Source organism: Prionailurus bengalensis, chromosome B1, assembly GCF_016509475.1.
Source record: "Prionailurus bengalensis isolate Pbe53 chromosome B1, Fcat_Pben_1.1_paternal_pri, whole genome shotgun sequence".
Taxonomy (NCBI): Eukaryota; Metazoa; Chordata; class Mammalia; order Carnivora; family Felidae; genus Prionailurus; species Prionailurus bengalensis.
In genome coordinates, this window is record NC_057344.1 from 157,091,431 (window position 1) to 157,113,568 (window position 22,138).

The following is a 22,138-nucleotide window of genomic DNA, read 5'->3' on the forward strand; positions in this document are numbered from 1 at the left end:
GTGCCTGCCACTCCTTTTTGGAGGAATGCCTTTCACTGGCTGGAGCCCGCCTTGTCCCTACAGCAGAGAAATATCTGACAATTTATGTCTATTACCCCTCAGCCAATAATTAGGTAATTCATGAGTGCAGCTTCAAGTTGAGGAAACCCTGAGAGGTAATTTCCTCTCCAGAGTTTTTCTGTTGAGATTAGGTTGAAACAACCCTCAGCCCTCTCTGGGATTTAGCCTGTGATCACATCCTTGCCTGTATCTCTCTTTTTCTGTTCTGTTCTCCCAGTTTCCCCTGGGAACACTTCCTCATTAGTTCCCCTAGGAATTTTTTCTTACAAAATCACTTGCATACCAAACCTCATCTTACACTCTACATCTGGGAAACTGAAACTCTGACAGTTGGAAGATTTGGGAGGAATCTATAAAGGAGGACAAAAACTGACTAATGTTTCAAAAATATCACTGTGGCTGCTGTGTGAGGAAAGATAGTGGAGGATGGGGTGGGGGGCTGGAGAGTGAGGGACAAAGGTAAGCAGGTTATTTCAATAATCTGGACTAGATAGCAAGCTATAATTTGCCTATACAAAAATTCTCTAAACAAAGGTATGTCCATTGGAGGAATTGTCATAAGTGATGCATTGAGGTATAAAAAGAACATAATAAATCCTATTTGTGTTGGTCTAGAAAAAAAAATGTGCCTCGCTATTGTTTATCAGTTGACAGAGGTACATACGCTTATACTTTGAAAGAAGTTTATATATGTGCTTAAGATTTTGTACTGAGGATATAGGCCATCAAAAATGTTTAGAGAATACTGGTTTTAGACACCAGCCAACTTTATGGTCTCTATTAACATGCTGTTTATTCTGGGTAATCTTACGGAATGCTTTTCTTGTGTATGTGTCTCTTGTGAAATGTCTTTGCCTTTAATTTTTCATTTTTAGGGAGGAGGTTTAATTATTTGGGCACTTCTCTAGCTTGGCTATTATGAAGAATGAGACTATTCAATTTCTTCTGAAGAAATGCATAACTAGTTGTAGGGGCAAGTCTGGTAATTCTCTATTATTTTCTGAGTATAAGAAAATTAAAAGTGCTCCAGATGCTTTAAGTGTAATTTTCTATCTACCATAAATTCACTTCAAAATGCTTTCTTCAAACAAGGTCAGGGCATTAGTGCTCATTAAGGACTATATACATGCACAGCTTGAGAATTCATCAGAAAACCAATCAGTTGTTTGAACTCAAAGAAATTCTATAAAAAATTGTGAGCTTCTTTTCCACTCACTCAGCAATCTACTGCCACCTCTTACATCAGATACCACAATTCTAAAACGTAGATGTTATTAATCAGGTATTATTTGGCCAACAGATCAGGAGGCAACTGCCACTGAAGAGATAGTTTGCTACCCACAGGTACCAAAAGGAAAGACACTCCATGCTATACAGGACCACATGGGGAAACACCCGGGTCAGGCAGGAGGCTGAAGGGGCAGGAAGAAGATGTAACAGTGGCCTTTCTTGTGGTTTCTTCAGGAAAAGCAAGGGAAGACAAGTCAATAGGTTTAGGATTGACAAGTTTGAATAATTTCACCAGGTTCTGAGGCATAAAGACTGTCTCTAGGTGTCTGTCACCTGTCCTGAGGTGATTAGGACAGGGAGATAATGTCCTTCAATATTGGAGCTCTGTGAGAACTAGACAAATGAGATGGTTAGGATACAGGCTTTGGACTTGTTGATTTGCAAGTGAAAGACCCTCTCCCAGGCAAATCCATTGCTAGCTGTAGAAACTGACTAGACTCAAGAATGTCAGTTTCTTTGTGTCAGCAAGGGCCCAAGATGTCAAAACATCAGAAAATACAGAACATAAAAAGCATGACCAATGTAATTACAAAGAAGGAAAATGTTTCTATGATAGAATAAAAGAAGCAAAGAAAGAAGAAATAAGTGAGAAATAAAAGGCAGTAAATGAAAGAGGAAAAGAAAAAGAGGTAACTGGAGAGAAGGAACAGGGAAAACAGGATAGAGGAAGAATGGAGAATATAAAGAAAAATTGTTTCCTTTAAACTAATTCTTAAGCCGGAATGATTTTAACATGATATTCCAATAACAGTTATAAAAGTTTCTTAACTACTTTTATTATATATTGACTCATTGAACAGTAAAGAAAAATGCAGCTAAGTTGGTTTGAGACAACTGAATGACTACATATTTCATAAAATAACTTCATATTAGAAATCTATTGAATGTATTTCAACTTAAGTTTTTACATAATATTTTTTTTTGTAAATCGTGTACACTTGAAGATTTATTCCTTAAATTAATAGTGGGAATTTCTAGTAGTCAGAAATTGAGAACTTGACAGGCATTTGAATGGGAAGCTGGAATTCTTGCTTCTAATAAAATATGGATAACTTATAAAAGCCATATATTTTCTTGCTGATACTATTTTTTCCCTTTTTTCTTGTTAGACCAAGACCGTGTACTTTGGTTTTAATAAAGCATTATTTAATTATAAATATTCTAGGTATTATAGGCATCACAATTGGCTTTTGAGGTCACCTTGGAATTTGGATCTTATTGAAACTTTTCCCACTACATAAAAAACTTGTAGTGTGCTCACTTTCTCACATTTATTCTCATGTGAAATCTCTATTTTCCATATGATTGTGAGGATGAGTATACAACAGACCATATGTGACAGTTGAACTTGAACCTATAATGTCATAGTCCAAGAAGCCAAATCACAGCCTTTGAAACAGGACAGAATATTCAGGACTTAGTGACTGACATCTCCCCCAGTTTTTGTGTCTCAGGATCAACCAAAAAAAGCTGTGTATGCTCCCAAACTAATCACATAGGAACATGCAATGCCCCACTTCTAGGTAGCCCTCATCAAGTTTCCTATGCCAACAACTTTCATTCACAAAACACCTTGAGCCTTATTCTTTTTTCTTTTCTTTTTGTCACTCTAAAGCTTTTCCACTCTCTTCCCTGAATTTGAGTCTCTGTCAAAAGTAAGTGACAGTGGCTGACTCTCTTCTACAGCAAGCTCTGAAAATCTAGCCTCTGTTTGTTCTCATTTGAATGGTGTTCATTGTTTCCACAGGCTTTTTACTTCTTTTCCTGAGACTGATTTGTTTTCCTTTCACTAGTCTTTATAATTTTCCTTATGATAAAGAAAGTGATTTTGTATTTCTTCAGTAATAAGTATTTTTTTTGTCTTAATTAAAACATAATTGACATATGCTAATTTCAGGTGTATGCCATATTGATTTGATAGTTGTATATTTTGCAAAATGATCATCACAATAAGTCTAACATATATCATTATATGTAGTATGTTGCAATTTTTTTTCTTGTGATGAAAACTTCTAAGATATACTCTTTTAGCAATTTTCAAATACACAATTCAGTATTAACTATTGTCACCATGTGACACCACTCTTTCTATGTTACATCTCCAGGATTTATCTATGTTATAACTGGAATTTTGTATTTTTTGACCTACTTCACCCATTGAGCCCCCACTTCTGGCAATAACCAATCTGTTCACTGTATCAACAAGCTTTTTGTTGTTGTCATTTAAAAATTCCACATATGAGTGATAATCATACAGTATTGGTTTTTCTCTGTCTGACTTATTTCACGTAACATAATGCCCTCAAGATCCATCCATGTTGTCACAAATAGCGAGATTTTGTTATTTTTTATGGCTGAATAATATTCCACTGTGTGTGTTTGTGTGTGTGTGTGAAACACGTTTTCTATATCCATTCATTCATCAATGGATGCTTAGGTTATTTCCATACCTTGGCTATTATAAATGATGCTGCAGTGAACTTGGTGGTACATGTATCTTTTTGCATTAGTGTTTTTGTTTTCTTTGGGTAAATACCTAGAAGTGCAATTCCTGAACGATATGGTACTTCTATGTTTAATTTTTTGAGGAACTGCCATTTGCTTTCTGTGGTGGCCGCACCGATTTACATTCCCACTCCCAGTGTATGAGAGGTCACTTTTCTCCACATTCTCACCAATACTTGTTATTTCCCGTCTTTTTGATAGTAGTTATTTTAACAAGTGTGAGATGATCTCTCATTGTGGTTTTGATTAACATTTTCAGATGATTAGTGATGTTGAGCACTTTTTCATGTACCTGTTGGCCATTAGTATGTCTTCTTTGTAAACATGTCTATTCAGAACTTCTGCCCATTTTTTAATTGGGTTGTTATTGAATTGTATGAGTTTTTGTATGTTTTAGATTTTAACCCCTTATCAGGTATATGATTTGCAACCATGTTCTCCCATTCAGTAGGTTGTGTTTTCATTTTGTTGATCAATTCCTTTGCTGTGCAGACACCTTTTAGTTTGATGCAGTCCCACTTACTTACTTTTGCTTTTGTTGCTTTTGCTTTTGGTGTTAAATCCAAAAATTTATTGCCAAGACCTATGTCAAAGAGCTTATTGCCTATGTTTTATTCTATGTGTTTGATGGTTTAAGGTCTTATGCTCAAGTCTTGAATCCATTTTGAGTTAGTTTTGTGTATGATGAAAAAAATTGTTCCAGTTTCATTCTTTTGCATATGGCTGTCCAGTTTTCCCAACACTGTTTACTGAAGAAACTATCCTTTTCCATTGTGTCTTCTTGTCTCCTTTGTCATTAATTAATCCTATATACATAGGATTATTGCTGGGCTCTCTATTCTATTCCATTGGTCTATGTGCTGTTTTTATGCCAATACCATACTGTTCTTATTACTATGGCTTTGTAATATAGTTTGAAATAAGGGACATGGTGCCTCCAGCTTTGTTCTTTTTTCTCAAGATTGGTTTGGGTATTGGGGTCAGCACTAGGCATTGTTTTTTAAAAAAATTAATGTTTATTTTTGAGAGAGAGACAGAGACAGAGCATGGGCAGAGGAGGGTCAGATAGAGAGGGAGACCCAGAATCTGTGAAACAGGCTCCAGGCATGGTGCTGTCAGCACAGAGCCTGAAGTGGGGCTCAAGCTCACAAACTGTGAAATCATGACCTGAGCTGAAGTCAGACACTCAACCAACTGAGCCACCCAGGCACTTCCTAGACAAATTTTTTTAATGGGATTATATTATATCAGGCAGGGAGGAGCACATGTAAAAGTATGACCTTAAATGGATGAATTTGTTTTCAAGACTCCCAGACTTACAATTATTCATTCTTACCTGAATTTTAACATTTTAATCTTTTCTTTCTTTCTTTCTTTCTTTCTTTCTTTCTTTCTTCCTTCCTTCCTTCCTTCCTTCCTTCCTTCCTTCCTTCCTTCTTTCCTTTCCTTTCCTTTCCTTTCCTTTCCTTTTTTTTTTTTTTTTGCTTTCTAACTTTTAATCAATGGTAAAACCTTCCCCTACCCTCTCCTCAAACCAAAAAATGTTTCCAGAACTTTTTTATGATAGTAGAAACAACACATAATTATATATGAAAGATCCTGGAAAAAATGGAGTTTTTCCACTTAAAAATCTACTTCACTTCAGGCAATTTATTTAACTGCTCTGAGTTTCAGTATTTAATCTGTTAATGAGACTAGTATTACCTTCTTTGTAAGATCAAATATAAAAAGCAATGCATAGAAGTGTTTTGTAAATTAAGTGACTCACAAATATCTCCCCTTTTTTGATTAAAAAATTTTAATTCTGGTAAAATAAACATAACATAAAATTTACTATCTTACCTTTTTTTTCAAAAAAAAATACAGTTAAGTAGTGTCAAGTACATTCACACTGTTGTGAGGTAATCTCTAGAACACTTTTTATCCTGGAACAAAACTATATATTTATTAAGCCACAACTCTTATACTTCCTATATTTGTATATTAGTGTATGCTAAGTCCTTAAAGTTAAAGGATGCTCTTTTGACTGTAGATTCAAAATTCAATCTGTAGGAAGATTTTGATTGCTATGAAATAACTTTATATTGGTCCAAAAAATGGCCTAATCTGGCTTTATTTACTATTCATTTGGACTATTACTGTCTCACAACTACTCTTGTCCTATTACACTAAAACCAAAATGACATTTCCAAAACTAAACTGAGATCATGTGTCTCTCAGTCTGAAATCTTTTGGTGGCTTCCTGATATTCTGAGAATAATACAAAAATCTTTAATACAGGCATATCTCATTTTATTGTGTTTCACTTTGTTGTGCTTTGTAAATATTGTGTTTTTTTTAAACAATGAAGTTATGTGCCGACCCTGCATTGAGCAACTGTGTTAGCATGATTTTTCCAATAGCATTTGCTCTTTCATGTCTCTGTGGCACATTTTGTTAGTTCTCACAATATCTCAGTGTTTTTTTTCTCTTTATCCTCCTTGCTAATTTATTGGGAGCAGTGTTTCTTTTTCTTTATAGGGAAAGAGACAGTATTTCAAACTTTTTAATAGTTACTATATTTTTATGGTGAGCTGTATCGGTGATCTTATATGTTACTATGTTAACTGTTTTGGGGTACAATGAACTGCACCCATATAAAACAGTGAAATTAATCAACGGGGTGTGTTCTGATTGCTCCATCAACTGGCTATTCCCACATCTCATTCCTTCTCCTCAGGCCTCCGTAATTCCTGAGGCACAACAATATTAAAGTGAGACTAATTAAAAACCCTACAGTGGTCCCTAAGTGTTCAAGTGAAAGGAGCCACACATCTCTCACTCTAAATCAACATGTAGAAATTATTAAGCTTAGTGAGGAAGGCACGTTGAAAGACAAGATAATGCCAAAAACCTAGCCTTTTGTGCACTTACCCAAGTTGTGAATGCAAAGGAAAAGTTCTTGAAGGAAATGAAAAGTGCTGTTCCAGTGGACACATGTATGATAAGAAAGTGAAACAACTATATTCTTGATATGGAAAAAAATATTTTGGGAATCTGGACAGAAGATCAAGCCGGTCACAACATTCCCTAAACCAAAGTCTAATCCAGAGCAAGGCCCTAACTTTCTTCAATTTTATAAAGGCTGAGAGACTTAAGGAAGAAACTACAGAAGAAAAGTATGAAGCTAGTAGAGGTTGGTTCATGAAGTTTAAGGGAAAAATCCACCTCCCTAACAAAAAAGTATGAGATCAAGCAACAAATGCTGATGTAGAAGGTATAGTAGGTTGTGCAGAAGATCTAGCTAAGGCAACTAATCAAGGTGGCTCTACTAAACAACAGATTTTCAATGTAAACAAAATAGCCTTCTATTGGAAGATGCCATCTAGGACTTTCATATCTAGAGAGAAGTCAATTCCTGGTTTCAAAGCTTCAAGGGACTCTCAAGGCTTCAAGGCTGACTGTCTTGTTAGGGGCTAATGCAGCTGGTGACCTGCAGTTGAAGCCAGTGCTCACTTACCATTCCAAAAATGCTGGGGTCCTTAAGAATTATGCTGAATGTCCTCTGTCTGTGCTCTATAAATGGAACAACAAAGCCTGAGTGATAGCATATCTCTTTACAACATGGTTTACTGAATGTTTTAAGCCCACTGTTGAGACCTATTGCTCAGGTAAAACAAGAAGTCTGTCAAAATATTACTAGCTGTTGACAATGTACCTGGGCACTCAAGAACTCTGGTGGAGAGGTACACCGAGATTAATGTTGTTTCATACCTAACAAAACATCCATTTTGCAGTCCGTAGATCAAGGAGTCCTTTTGACTTTCAAATATTGTAATTTAAGAAATGTATTTCATGAAGCTATAACTCCAATAGATAGTTATTCCTCTGATGGATATGGCCAAAGTAAATTGAAAACCATCTGGAAAGGATTCACCATTTTAGGTGCCATTAAGAACATTCTTAATTCCTAGAAAAAAGGTAAAAATATCAACATTAACAGGAGTTTGGAAGAAGTTGATTCCAACCCTCATGGATGTCTTTGAGAGGTTAGAGAGTTCTGTGACAAAAGTAACTGCAGATGTGGTGAAAATAACAAGATAACTAGAATTAGAAGCAGAGCCTGAAGATGTTACTGAATAGCTAGCTGCAAACTCATGACAAAACTTGAACATATGAGGCGTTGCTTCTCATGGATGAGCAAAGAAAGGGGTTTCTTGAAATGTAATCTGTTCCTGCTGAAGATTCTGTGAGGATTATTGAAATGACAATGAAGGATTAATATATCCCCTAAACTTGGATGATAAAAGTAGTGGCAGGGTTTGAGAGGATTGACTCCAATTTTCACAGAAGTTCTACTATGGGTGAAAGAACAGCATCTCATGCTACAGATAAATCATTTGTTAAATAAATAATCAATCAATGTGGCAAGCTTCATTGTCTTATTTTAAGAAATAGCTACAGCCACTCCAGCCTTCAGCAACTACTACTTTGATCACTCAGTGGCCATTGATGTTGAGGCAAGGTCCTCCACCAGCAAAAAGATTACAACTTGCTAAAAGCTCAGATGATGGTTAGCCTTTCTTAGCAATAAAGTATGTTTTTAAAATAATGTTTGTATATTGTGTTTTAGGCATAATGCTGTTGTTGCATATTTAATAGACTACAATATAGTGTAAATGTAACTTTTGTATTTACTGGGAAACCAAAAAATTCATTTGACTCACTTTATTGTGTAATTTGCTTTATTGCAGTGGTCTAGGACCAAATCCTGACATCTGAGGTTTCCTTGTATGCACTGTTAGATCTTGCAAGCTCTGATTCCAGCTTATTTCTTTAGTTTCATCTTATAATAATCTCTGTCATATACTGGTTCAGCCTCATAAACTTTTGGTTCCTGGGAGAGAGGTCATGCTTTCTTCACACATCCTTCTTTTGTACCTGTATATGCTGTGAGGGGTTTTGCCAGTCCCCTTCACTTAGGGGCATTTCCAGAGAACCCAAGAGATGGATTAGAGCATGTCATGATGCCACTTTGAGATCATTTTGTAACAATAACACTCCAGTGTTCCATATTCCATTATGAGTTGGGTTCAAAATAGCTAATAAAACTTCCATGGAATGAGGTGTTAATGGAGGAGAGAGAGACAATACGACCTATTACAAAGCTTAAAAGTATCAAATGACAAGAATGAAAATAACACCTAAAATATGAAATAGCTTTATATTTTAGCATAGGCTAATGCCTCAGACTTTATCAGAACTGGGGAGTTAGCTGCAAGTCCATAACACTGTGCTAAAATAATAGCGATACAGGTGATCAGCTGAGGAAAACTTTCAGTGTACAACAGAACAATGAACAATTATTTTAACTCTCTCCTTTGTTAACAGACTTGACTTTTTCATGTTAATAAGTATCCCAGAAGCCAAGCTTCTTAAGTCATAAATAATACCACTTATTTTGCGATTCCTTTTTTTAAGTGTAGAAGACAGCTGACCAAACCAAAGCAAACAACACTAAAGTATTTCATAAAGTGTAACACACAGAGGCCAAAATAGAGGTTTGCTATTATACCAACCCATGACATGGAAGACTTAAGTTCATTTGGACAGCAAAAGAGAGTGGTACAGTGTATCAATAGCATGAGAATGGTGAATTATTTCTTTATACTCTGGAAAAACAGGTGTGCTGAGACTTAGCAACAATCTTAAAATAGATGGAATGTGTGAAAATCTGGTCATTGTTGTCAACTATTTTCATGTTCTTTACTGTGATTTCCTTATATAAGGAGTATCCACTCCAAAGAAATTATGTGCTGCTTGTCAGAAAAATTTAAAGTTATGGAGATACAGAGAAAGAGAGGAAAGAGTCAAATATTTTCTTCAAGCAACTAGTTGTAACTTTTTGACTTATATTAGCAGACTCGGTTGCCAGTTACCATGGTAGTTAAACCATACTCAAAGTTTTGACAGATTCCTGGAAAGTTAAAACAGATTCTCTGTTTAAACATAAAAAAGTTGAAACTGGTAGACTTTTAAGGACTATAATTTATGTATTAATCCACAACAATTAATTATTGACCTTTGAAATACCAAAGAAAGGTAATTTTTCTTCAGTAAATTATATCAATCCAAGGATAAAAAAAATGAAGCTTAAATTGGGCAACAAATGGCAATATTTGTAATAGTTGTGATTCGTTTTGGTAAGTTCTAAAGTGATTTTTTTGTTGTAATATACATAGTTTTAAATAATTAACTCATTTTTTTTGTGATTTCTCCTAGTCTGTCAAGCAGTTAGCAATTTCAAGACTTTTGACCTTAATATATACCACAAAAGATTTTGGTTTTGAGAGAATAACTGGTGCAAAGGCCAAGTCTATGTTTCTCATTATGGTGGACAAATCTCTCCCAGAGGCCCCAGCCTATCTTTTCAGAGTTTACCACGTAACTCACTCTGTACACTTCAGAAACAACAACGTACAGATCATTATCTGTCTACTTCTTATGCCTCTTGGATCTGAATTTCTGTTTATAATCTCACCTGGTTTTGAGTTTCCCCATTCTTACTACCACCTCATGACATCATTGAAAATGAGGTTGAAAACAGTATCAGCAAAGTGAAAATAACATTTAAAATACAGTAACAGTTTTATCACTCCTCATAATATCAAGAATGTGGAGTAAACACAAAATGAAACAAACAACTCATGCTTTGTGTGATGCACAAAAACTAAAGTTCTCTGAAATCTTTCCTAATTTGCAAAATAGGCGTAATGTGACTGAATCTGATGGGCTATTTTAACATTGGGATAAGTATGTAAATCAAGTCTATTCCTTAGTATATTATAAAACTTGGAGTTTTAGGAAATTTGGGATTTGTCAGGTTTTTTATTTTCAACCATGTATCTTATCCAATAGCAAAGCAAGTTGATTCTCGTTTCAGAATATACCTTTGAAATTATTTCTCAGTACCTTCCCCAATATTACTCTAGTCAAAATAACACAGTGAGAGACTTCTAACTCTATGCCCTCTTGCCCTTTACACCACTCCCATAATACTTAAAAAAAAAAAAAAAGGAAAGTTGGTTTACATTATTCAACTTTTCAAAGACCTGCAGTGATTTCTTTCTACTTTTAATAAAAAGCAGTGTAAATATTCCTTTTCAGGCTACATTAGGTTCCTAGCTTACTAGCTAATCTCAAAAACAAACCAAAACAAGAAAACCCAGAACTCCAAACCAAAACCAAAAACCAACCAAACAACAGAAACAACATCCACCTCAGGGCTTTTTCATTGTCATCTCTGAATGAAACATTCTATGCAGATATCCCAGTGGCTTATTGCCTCAACTTGTTGAGGTCTTTATACAAATATTACCTCCACAACAGTTTTTTGATTATCCAAACTAAAATGATAATCCCTCTCACTTTTTAATTTTATTCCCACTGCTTATTTTTTCTCCATGGCACTTAATGCTACCTACCATTATGTTATCTATTTATTTATTTATTTTTAATTTTTTCCCCAACTCTAGAATCTAGGCTCTCAAAGGGCATTAGGCTCATTTTGTTTTCTAATAATCAGTAATATGTGGTATATAGTAAGTACTCAATACTTAGGGAAGTAATAGAAAAACATGATTTAACGAATAGACTATAACTAAGAGCTATCAGTACAACAAAAATATAATACAAATTACCTTATATACACCTCCAAACAATGAGGTGGGCATTGAATATATTTTAGATTTTATAGATAAAAATTGAGACCAAAAAAGCTTAAATTACTTGCCCAATATCTAAAAGTACTCGTTCAATATCTTCTATCAAGTAGTTTTTTCAAACGTAGCTCTTTTGTCTCTCAAAGATCCTTTATCATTATCAAGAATACCACTTTTCTTTGGAGAGTAGAGATGGAGCATGAGCTGATCAGTGATTTTTAGAGCAGGTTTCACATTAGAATTACCTGGGGAACTTAACTACTGAAGGTTAGACATCATTTCAAGACAACTGAATCAGAATATTGAGAGTAGGGCCTGGGCATTATATGGTTCTAATTCTGACACCCTAGGTGTATTAAATCCAAACTTCTATTTGTAATGTCAAATCTAGTTGGTAGTTGATTTTTTCTTTCTCTTTTGTCTTTGTGTCATTGAAAAACAAACAAAAAACATTAGGGCAAATATTAAGTAAATTCATAAAATTAAATCAGACACACACAAAAAGTACTTTTTATGTCATTGATAAAGGTAAAAAGAAAGCTTTGCAGAATTGTAAAAGCAAAATAAATTCAAAATAACACCTCAATGTGATACTCCTACATGGACCCTCAAAGGATAAATGAAAGGCCAGTTTGAATCTATTAAAAGCCTTAAGTATATATATATACCCTATCACCCACAATTTTTTCTTTCTTTTTAAAAATTTATGTCTTATAAAAAAATATAGACAGTTCACGAGTTTGTGTGGGGGCATGCTAATCTTCTCCATATCCTTCCAATTTTAGTATAATTTTAGTATAAAAAACTGGTGAAGGGAACACCCACAATTTTCTCAAAATTATCCTATAGAAATGCTCACACAAATGTGCAAAATATATATGTAATATTTATTTCAGCATTTTTATAATCTAAATCAATATAAACAAACATGGATAAGGAATAAAAGGACATTGTCTAGGTAGGAAAAAAGGACAAAAGAGCATCATCTTCCATCTCTGACACATATTCACAAAACACCTTTAGATATAGAAAACTATTATTTCACAGGGATGTTTTAACATTGCAGTTTTGATTGACTACCTTCACTAGAAAAGTGACATGAGAGAAGGGCTCTGTCCTGTGCTGAGGTGCCAAGTTTTTGTTTTTGTTTCAATTAAAATATATGTGATGTATGACCTTGTATACATTTAAGGTGTACAACATGTTGACCTGAGACATTTACATAGTGTCATATGATTGTTAATGTAGCAATAATTAGTATTTCAGTCACATCTTGATTTTTTTTCTTTTCAGTCATTGGAAATATTGAGATTTAGTCCCAGCAAGTCTAATGATTATAATTCAAAATTGTAGTCTGTTTTCACTACTAATGCATTAGGTCTGTAGAATTTCTTTACTCATTGCAAGTTCGTTTCCTTAAGCAACATCTCTCCAATTCTGTCACACACCCAAGACCCTGGTAACCTCATTTCAATTTCTGTTCTTACAAGTTTAGCTTTTTTAGGCCTCATTTATAAGTAATATCAGATAGTATTTGTCTTTCTCTGTTCCACTCATCTCACTTCTCATAAGGTCTTCAGGATCCATCTATGTTGGCACAAATGGCTGGATCTCCATTCTCATGGCTAAAAAATATTCCATTGTGGATATATATAGCACAATTCTTTATCCATTCACACAGTGATGGGTCCTTAGGTTTTTTCCACATCTTGGTTATGGTGAATAAGTCTGAAATCAACAAAGAAGGTGCATATATCCCTTTCATGTCCTGTTTTCATTTTCTTTTCATGTATAACCAGAAGTGAAATTGCTAGATTGCATGATAGTTTCTTTTTTTTCTTAATGTTTTGAGGAATCTCCATATTTTTTTCCATAATGGCTGTACCAGTTTACATTCCCATAGTGCACAAGCAAAAAGTTCCCTTTTTGTCCATCCTCACTTCATGCTATCTTGAGTATAGCCATTCTAACAGTGTAACATAATGTTTCACTGTGATTTTGATTGGCGTTTTCCTGGTGATTAGTGAATTTGAGCACCTTTTCATGTACCTGTTGGTCATTTGGGGAAAAAAATGTTTAGGTCTTCTGCCCATTTTTTTCATCAGGTTTTTGTTTTTGTTTTATGTTATTGAGTTGTATGAGTTCTTTATATATTTTGGATATTAATCCCTTAACTGATATATGGTTTCCAAATATTTTCTCCCACTTCATAGGTTGCCATTTCATTATGTTGATCATATCTTTTGATGTGCAGAAGCTTTTTATTTATTGTAGTCCCATTTGTTGATATTTGCTTTTGTTGTGTGTGCTTTTAGTGTCATATCCAAAAAAAACGATTGCCAAGACTAATGCCAAGGAGCCTCTTTTCTGTGCTTGCTTCTAGGCATTTTATGGTGTCATATCTTATGTTTAAGTCTTTCATTCATTTTGAGTTAATTTTTATGAGTAGTGTAAGATAAGGATTCAAATTTATTTTCTGCATGTGCTAGTCTTCTCAGCACCATTTGTTGAAGAGACTATCCTTTCCCCATTGGTTGATCTTATCTCTCTTGTCATATATTAGTTGACATTATATATGGGAGTTTAATTCTGGATCTCTATTCTGTTCCATTGACTTACATGTCTATTTTTATGCCAGTACCATATTGTTTTAATTAGTATAGCTTTGTGGCATAGTTTGAAATTAGAAAGTGTGATGCCTTCTGGTTTGTTATTCTTTCTCAGAATTACTTTGGGTATTGAGGGTCTTTGGTTATTCCATACCCATGTGAGGATTGGTTGTTCTATCTCTGTGAAGAATGTTGTTGGAATTCGTGTTTGAGTTGTAGATGGCTTTGGGTAGTATGAGCATTTTAACAATATTAATTCTTTAGATACATGAACATGGAATGTCCTTTCATTTGTTTGTGTTGTCTTTGATTTATTTCAAAAAATCTTGTAGTTTTTGTCATAGAGAGCATTTTCTTTCTTGGTTAAATTTATTCCTAAGTATTTAATTGTTTTTGATGCTATAATGAAAAAAAAGTTCCTTTTTCAGATATTATTAACATAGAGAATTGCAAATGATTTCTGTATGTTGATTTTATATACTGTAACTCTATAAAATTCATCGATTAGATCTACCAGGTTTTGGCTTAGACTTTGGATTTTCTATGTAAAAGTCATATTATCCTCAAATAATGACAATTTTGCCCCAATTCCTCTAGCTAGTTTTCTAGTACTGTACTGAATAAAAGTGTTGAGAGTGGGAGTCCTTGTCTTGGACCTGATCACAGAGGAAAAGCTTTCAATTTTTTACCATTGTATATGCTGTGGGTTTGTCATATATGGCTTTTATTATGTTGAATTATGTTCCTTCTAATAACCAATTTGTTCCTGTTTTTTTTAATCATGAAAGGATGTTGTATTTTATTACATGCATTTTTTGTACCTATTGAGATGATCATGTGATTTTTATCTTTCTATTGATATGATGTATCACATTTATTAATTTTTTATATGTGAATCCTCCTTGCATCCCAGGGATAAATTCCATGAGGTCATAGTATATAATCCTTTTAATGTGTGGGTTTGCTAATACTTTGAGAATTTTCATGTCTCTATCCATCAAGAATACTAGTCTATAGTTTTCTTATACTGTCCTTATCTTTCTTTGTTATCAGGGTAAGCTGGTCTGATAGAATGAGTTTGGAAGTATTTCTTTTTCAATTTTGGGAGGAGAGTTTGAAAATTATTAGTGTTAATTCTTCTTTAAATGTTTGATAGCTGTTGTGAAGCTGTCTGGCCCTGCAGTTCTGGGCTCTGATGTTTCAATTACCAATTCAGTCTTTTAACTTATTATTGGTCTGTTCAGATTTTCTATCTCTTCCTGATGTAATCTTGGTATATCGTGCATTTCTAGGAATTTATGTCTAATTTGTTGGCATATGATTATTCACAGTAGATTCTTATCATCCTATAGATTTCTCATTACAGCATGTCTCCTCTTTCATTTCCAAGTTTATGTGTTTGAATCTTCTTCTTCTTCTTTTTTTTTTAGTTTGTTAAAGGATCATCAATTTTATCTTTTTGAAAAATCAGCCCGTAGTTTCATTGATACTTTATTTTGTTTTTCTTATTTCTCCCTCTTTACTTCCATTTGGATCTTTATTATTTCCTTCTTTCTGCTAACTTTGGACTTAAATTGTTCTCCCCACCTCCCCCACTTCCTTGAGGGGTAAAGCTGGGGTATTCATTTGGGATCTTTCTAATTTCTTAATATAAACATTTATAGCTTAAACTCTTCTCTCAAAACTCTTACAACATCACTTTTTCAGATATTTGATTTTTTTAAAATTTTTTATTTGACCCATTGGTTTTTCAGATGTGTAATGTTCAGTTTCCACATATTTATAGATTTTCCAGCTTTTCTCTTGCTGTTCATTTCTAGTTTCATACTGTTGTGTTCATAATGAGTTATTGGTTTGATTCAATATTCTTAAATTTACTAAGACTTGTTTTGTATCCTATCATATAATCTATCCTAAAGAATATTTTTTTTGCCCTTAAAAAGAATGTGTATTTTGCTGCTGTTGCATGGAATGTTCTGTAAATATCTAAGCCCATTTTGTCTAAAGTATGATTCAATCCAGCATTTCCTTGTTGTTTTGCTGGGTGATCTATCCATTGCTGAGGTCGCTTCTTCTTCTTATTGTCTATTTTTCCTTTATATCTGTTAGCATTTGCTTAATACACTTACGTGCTCTGATGTTGGGTATGTATATATTAACAGTTATTATATCCTGATGTATTGATTCATTTATCATTATGTAATGACCTCCTTTGTCTCTTGCTGCTATTTTTGGTGTAAAGTCTAGTAAAGTCTATTTTGTTTAAGTATGACTACCTCTTTTGGTTCCATTTGCATGGAATATCTTCTTCTATTCCTTCACTTAGAAACTATGTGTGTCTTTAAAGCTGAAATGAGTCTCTTGTAGGTAGCATATATTGGGCCCTTTTTTTTCTTAATTCATCTAGTTACTCTGTGCCTTTTGATTGGTGAATTCAATACATTTACTTTAGAATAATTATTGATATGTAAGGACTTACTAATGCCATCTTATTAATTTCTGATTATTTTGTATTTCCATTGTTTCTTTTTCCTCTGTCTTTGCCTACTTGTGTAAATTGGTTATTTTTTGTGGAGGTGTGTTCTACTTTGTTTCTTTGTCTTTTGTGGCTCTACTCTCAGTTTTTGCTCTCTGGTTACCTTGTGGATTGCATAAAACATTTTATAGATAAAACAGTCCATTTTAGTCTGGTAGCAACATATCTTCAAACAGCTATAAAGATGCCACCCTTTTACTTCTCCCTTTTATATTATTTATGTTACAGTTCACCTATTTTATGTTGTACATTCATTAATAATTTATACTATCTATAGTTATTTTTACTACTCTTTAACTTTTATACTATTGTTGAGCAATTAACATGCCATCCAAATATAGTGTTACAGTTTTTTGACTGTCTATTCACCTTATTGTGCACTTTCACATATTTACGTGTCAGTGATTAGTGTCTTTTCATTTCAGCTTAAAAAACACCTTTCAGCATTTCTTGCAAGGCAGGTCCAGTGTTGGCAACTTTTTTTTCCTCTATCGGAGGGAATAATTGAGAAGGTGTGACTATTCCTTAACCTCTGAGCTGGACCTGGGCAATTGGAAGCTCCTTATCTCCCCTGTCCTTAGAATGTATGCTCTGCCCGCTGTTCCCACAGAGGGAACCATTTTTCAAGGACACACCCTTGAGAGAGCATTATGTTTGGAGACCCTCTAGATGGTATATGTGACTGAACTCAGTTAAGGCTTCTATATAAACTTAAAAGATTCTGGTAGGCAGGTGTGCAGATCTACTCATCTTGCAGACACCTAAGACACATAAGTTTCCTTGCATATTAAATCTGTCACCTACCAATCTGGAGTGGTTTGCATTTCTTAAGTCTCTCCCTCTGTGTACAGGAACCAGTTTGCAAACCAACATCTTTCAACATTTTGAATATGTCATTCTACTCTCTCCTAGCGGGTAGAGTTTCTGTGGAGAAATCTGCTGATAGACTAATTGGGTTCCTTTGTAGGTTACTTTCTTTTTTTCTTCCCCTGGCTGCCTTTAAGATTCTTTCTTTAAAATTGATTTTTTGACAGTTTCATTGTAATGTCTCTTGGGGAAGATGTTTTTGCATCAAAATAATGAGGTGCTCTATTAGCTTAGAGGACTTGTATGTACAAGTGCTTCCCCCAGATTTGGGATGTACTATCTATTATTTCTTTAAATTATGTCTTCTCCCTCTCTTCTTTTTCTGGAATTCCAATTATTGTGATATGTTCTTTTTGATTGAATCTGATAGTATTCATAGGCTTTTAAAAATCTTAGTTCCCGTTCTTCTTTTGACTGAATTGTCTTTATTCCTATACTCCAAGTCATTTATTCTTTCTTCCATCTGGTCTGCCTTGATACAGATGCAATCTTTCTCATTCTCCATTTCATTCATTGATTTTTTTCTGCTCCAGTATCCATATGGCTCTTTCTTACCATTTCAATCTCTTTGATAATGAATGGTTTCTATTCATTAATTTTATTCCTGATTTCATTGAATTGTTTTTCTGAGTTTTCATGTAGCTTTTTGAATTTTTTTCATAACCACTATTTTGAATTCTTTATTAGTCTGTGTATGTGTTTGCGATCCATGTTGAATTATCATATTCTTTTTGTGATACCATATTTTCTTGATTTTTAAATATTGTTTGTCACTATGTGCTCTGGTTTTTGCATTTGAAATAGATATTTTCTTTTTTTTTTTAAAGATTTTAAAAAATGTTCTTATTTATTTTTGAGACAGAGAGAGACAGAGCATGAGCAGGGGAGGGGCAGAGAGAGAGGGAGACACAGAATCCGAAGCAGGCTCCAGGCTCTGAGCTGTCAGCACAGAGCCTGACGCGGGGCTCGAACTCACACACTGTGAGGTCATGACCTGAGCCAAAGTTGGATGCTCAACCAACTGAGCCACCCAGGCGCCCCTGGAATAGATATTTTCTTGAATAAACTTTTGTTTTGTTTCTTATAATTCATCAGGCTGGCTATAAGAATCCTTTCTTTTGTATTCCAAAAGGTAGCACTATAGCTCAGGTTTGTGGCTTCTTCCTTGGCCACTGATCATTGCTTATTTTCTGAATAAGCTCCCTGTCTACCAACACTCCCTCTCCTGAATGCATTGGGTAGAATACATAAGGAGCTGTCCCCAGAGTGTAGGGAGATGTGCATTTATTATGTGGAACTTTAGGGGTGCCAACAGACCTGGTGAGGAGATCTTCTAGTGGGGCATTCCCAGAGGTTTGTGAGCAGACTTCCTGTTGAAGTCTTGAAGCAGACAGCAGAAAATGGGTTCCTTTAATATCCTTTGATACTTTTCTCTACTTCTTTCTCTTTATTCTCCTATCCCCCAATTACAGTGGTTGCTCTTCAGAAATCAGGGTGTTGCTAAAGAGAAATGTTTTTTTTTTTCCCAGCCACAATCCACACAACTTGGATAACCAAGCAGTTACCAATTCACTTTCCACCTCCTCTATGGGAGAGGTTGCTGCTACCTGCCAAACAGCTTCGTCCTTGAAATGTCACCCTGGGCAAGGGTGGCTCTGGAGAGTTCATCTCTCTCCTCTGTATCTAGACTTTTTTTTTTTTTCATCACACCAGTGTCATGTTGGAATCTCTTCTCAGGCAATATGAACTTCTAAAATTTCTCTTTCACCTATGGGTGTCTGTCCAGGTTTTTTTCCCCTGATTGCTGCAAGTAGGGGTGGGGCAGGTTTGTCAACTCCCTTGGGTCCACAGCCCTTACTGAGGTCTTATTTATTTTCAGATTCACAGGTGAGCAAGACTACTGTTAAGTCCCTTAGTGTAATTTGCTGAGGCAGTTTTGTTCAGTTATGGATGTAATTGTTAACAAAAAAAGGGGAGAGAAAAAAGGAATGACTTACGATTCCATGACGCTAAAGTCACTCTTTGTGAAGTACCATGTTTAACAGTCTCACTTTGGTTATGTTGGTACCATTCTTCTGGCTTGATGAAATAAGACTGAAAGCAGTATCATGAAATATTCTGAATTCCTAGCCAAAGAATTAGTTCAATTCCAGTTGCCTATTCCAAATTGTTGGAAAAAAAAAGATTCTAAGTAGAAAGCAGAAAACAAACAAAGTAAAAGGACAAGATATTGTAATCTCTTATTAAGAAATGTAGTCTAAAGATCTCACTGAGATCTGACTCCAGAGCAATGTTTTGTTTGGTTATGTGTTTGTGGGTAGGCTAGTGAATGGATACTTAAATTGGCAGTTGAGTGAGTATTTAAAATAAAGATAAAGGGGTTGAAGGAAAAGACTGTTCAGATTATGTTAAGAATGAGACACAGGGGTGCCTGCGTGGCTCAGTTAGTTAAGCATCTGACTCTTGATTTTGTCTCAGTGTAGAGCCTGCTTGATATTCTCTCTCCCTCTCTGTTCATTCCCCCTCTCAAAATAAATAAACATTAAAAAATGACAGACACATAAACAAATGAACATAGAAAACTTAAAGGAACAAAATAATAATAAGCAAACATTCATGCTTAAAGCAACAGGATCAACATTTGTATCTGATAAAGTATTTGAGAAAGAAAGAAATCGACAACACAAAGAGGGTTATTTTATGATAATAAATGGAATAGTCTATACTGGAGATATTAGTGGCCAGTGTGCTAAATGACATATCAAAGCATGTTAAGTAAAAACTCTTAACACTACAAAAAAGAAGTGATTATATACACTAGCAGTAGGGGCCTGACTACCACCATTCCTGCAACATAAAACAAGTAGACAAAAAAAAAATTAAAGTTTTAAATAGCATCTTGTAGGCTTTAGTCAAGTGTGGCATGGCTGTCCAAAATGGAAGCTATTCTACTGCAAGTTTATATGGTTACACATTCTTATCAACACTTGTTATTGTCAACCTTTAATTTTTGGTATTTGGGAGTGTGTAGGAGTATCACACTGAGGTTTAGAAACTTTATTTTTCATTTCTCTCATGATTGACACTGAACACTAGTCATATAATTATTAGCTATTTGGGAATATTCTTTTTGGAAGTTTTTGTTCAAGTATTTCACCCACTTTTAATTTAGTGTTTTCTTTTCCTGACTGATTTGTAAGAATTCTTTATGTTTTCTAGATGTGAGTTATTTAGAAACAAACATACACATTAAAGGAACTGGAGAGTAAATAGATAACAGAGACAGCAAAAGAACTTCAGAATATAAAGAAAAAAATCCATTTGAGGAGATAGAGAATTAGACTTTCACCCATAAATGACTTACACATTATAAAATAGAATCAAAACAGGAAAGAGCAATTTGAAAAAAAATAGTGAAAATCAAGCATTTAGTAATAGTTTTGAATGAAGATGCATTAGTTTTGAATAAAAATGCACTAGATGAAATAGAAACAAATTCAAGAAAAGATAGAAAAATTAAATGATCAATTCAGAATATTATATGTTCAAGTTTTAAGAGTTCTAGAAAATGAGATCATGGAAAATTGGTAAAAATCTTTTGAATTGTAGAAAGTAGAGCCTGGGGAGAAGATTCTAAATGTTTTCAGGAAGAAAAAAAAACTGGTTCATATAAATTATCATGAACCTGATACTAGAAATTCTCATCTGCTATATCTAGAAATTAGAAATACAGAGAGCATCAGTGTCAGAATTATGGGGAAAATATTACCTAACCAAAATATCAATCAATACTTCCATAGTCAAAGAATGTAAATATTAACCAACAATTTAACATAATTTTGTCATATATTTATGTAGATATTTATATATACACATTTGAAGAATGCAAAGAAGAGTACTGAGGGAGTGTTTGTAAGAGAGCTAATTTGTCTCTACCATTAAGGAAACAAATGACATTTTAAAACTGAGCAATCCTTGAGGCACCTGGGTGGCTCAGTTGGTGAACTGTCACAGACTCTTGGTTTTGGCTCAGGTGGTGATCTCACAGTTTTGTGAGCTTGAGCCCTGTGTCTGGCTCTGTGCTGGCAGCATGGAACCTGTTTCTCTCTTTCTCTCCCTCCCTCTCGCTGCCCCTCCCTCCCTCCTTCTCTCTCAAAATAAAAAAATAAACTTTAAAAGAATTCATAAAAAAATAAAATTGAGCAATCCTCAACATCAGCATATTGTTTAGATTGTATAAATATTAGGCAATTAAAATAGCTGACAATTGAAAGTGGTTGTTGAATTGTATAGGGTTAGATTACTGGGGATCTAGTGCCCTAAATTTCACCCAAAATAATTTGGAGCTACATATATATTTGGTGGGAAAATCACCCACTGAAATATCAATAGGGAAATATTTACTAGAGGCTTTGTATAGCAGGTCTCATTAACTTAGATATTTGCATATTTTTTGTACCTGAATCTAATTAGTATTTATACAAAAAGTGATTGGTACCAGAAATGAAGACTGAGGAAATTGCAATGAGTGATAGGTATATTAATATTGGGAACATCGTTCTAATGTCCTT

General features: G+C 34.4%; 1 pseudogene; it reads right to left on the reverse strand.

Moving 5' to 3' along the window:
• Window positions 1-12,271: 12,271 nt before the first annotated feature.
• On the reverse strand, window positions 12,272-12,360 carry LOC122479271 (annotated as a pseudogene).
• Window positions 12,361-22,138: the final 9,778 nt, after the last annotated feature.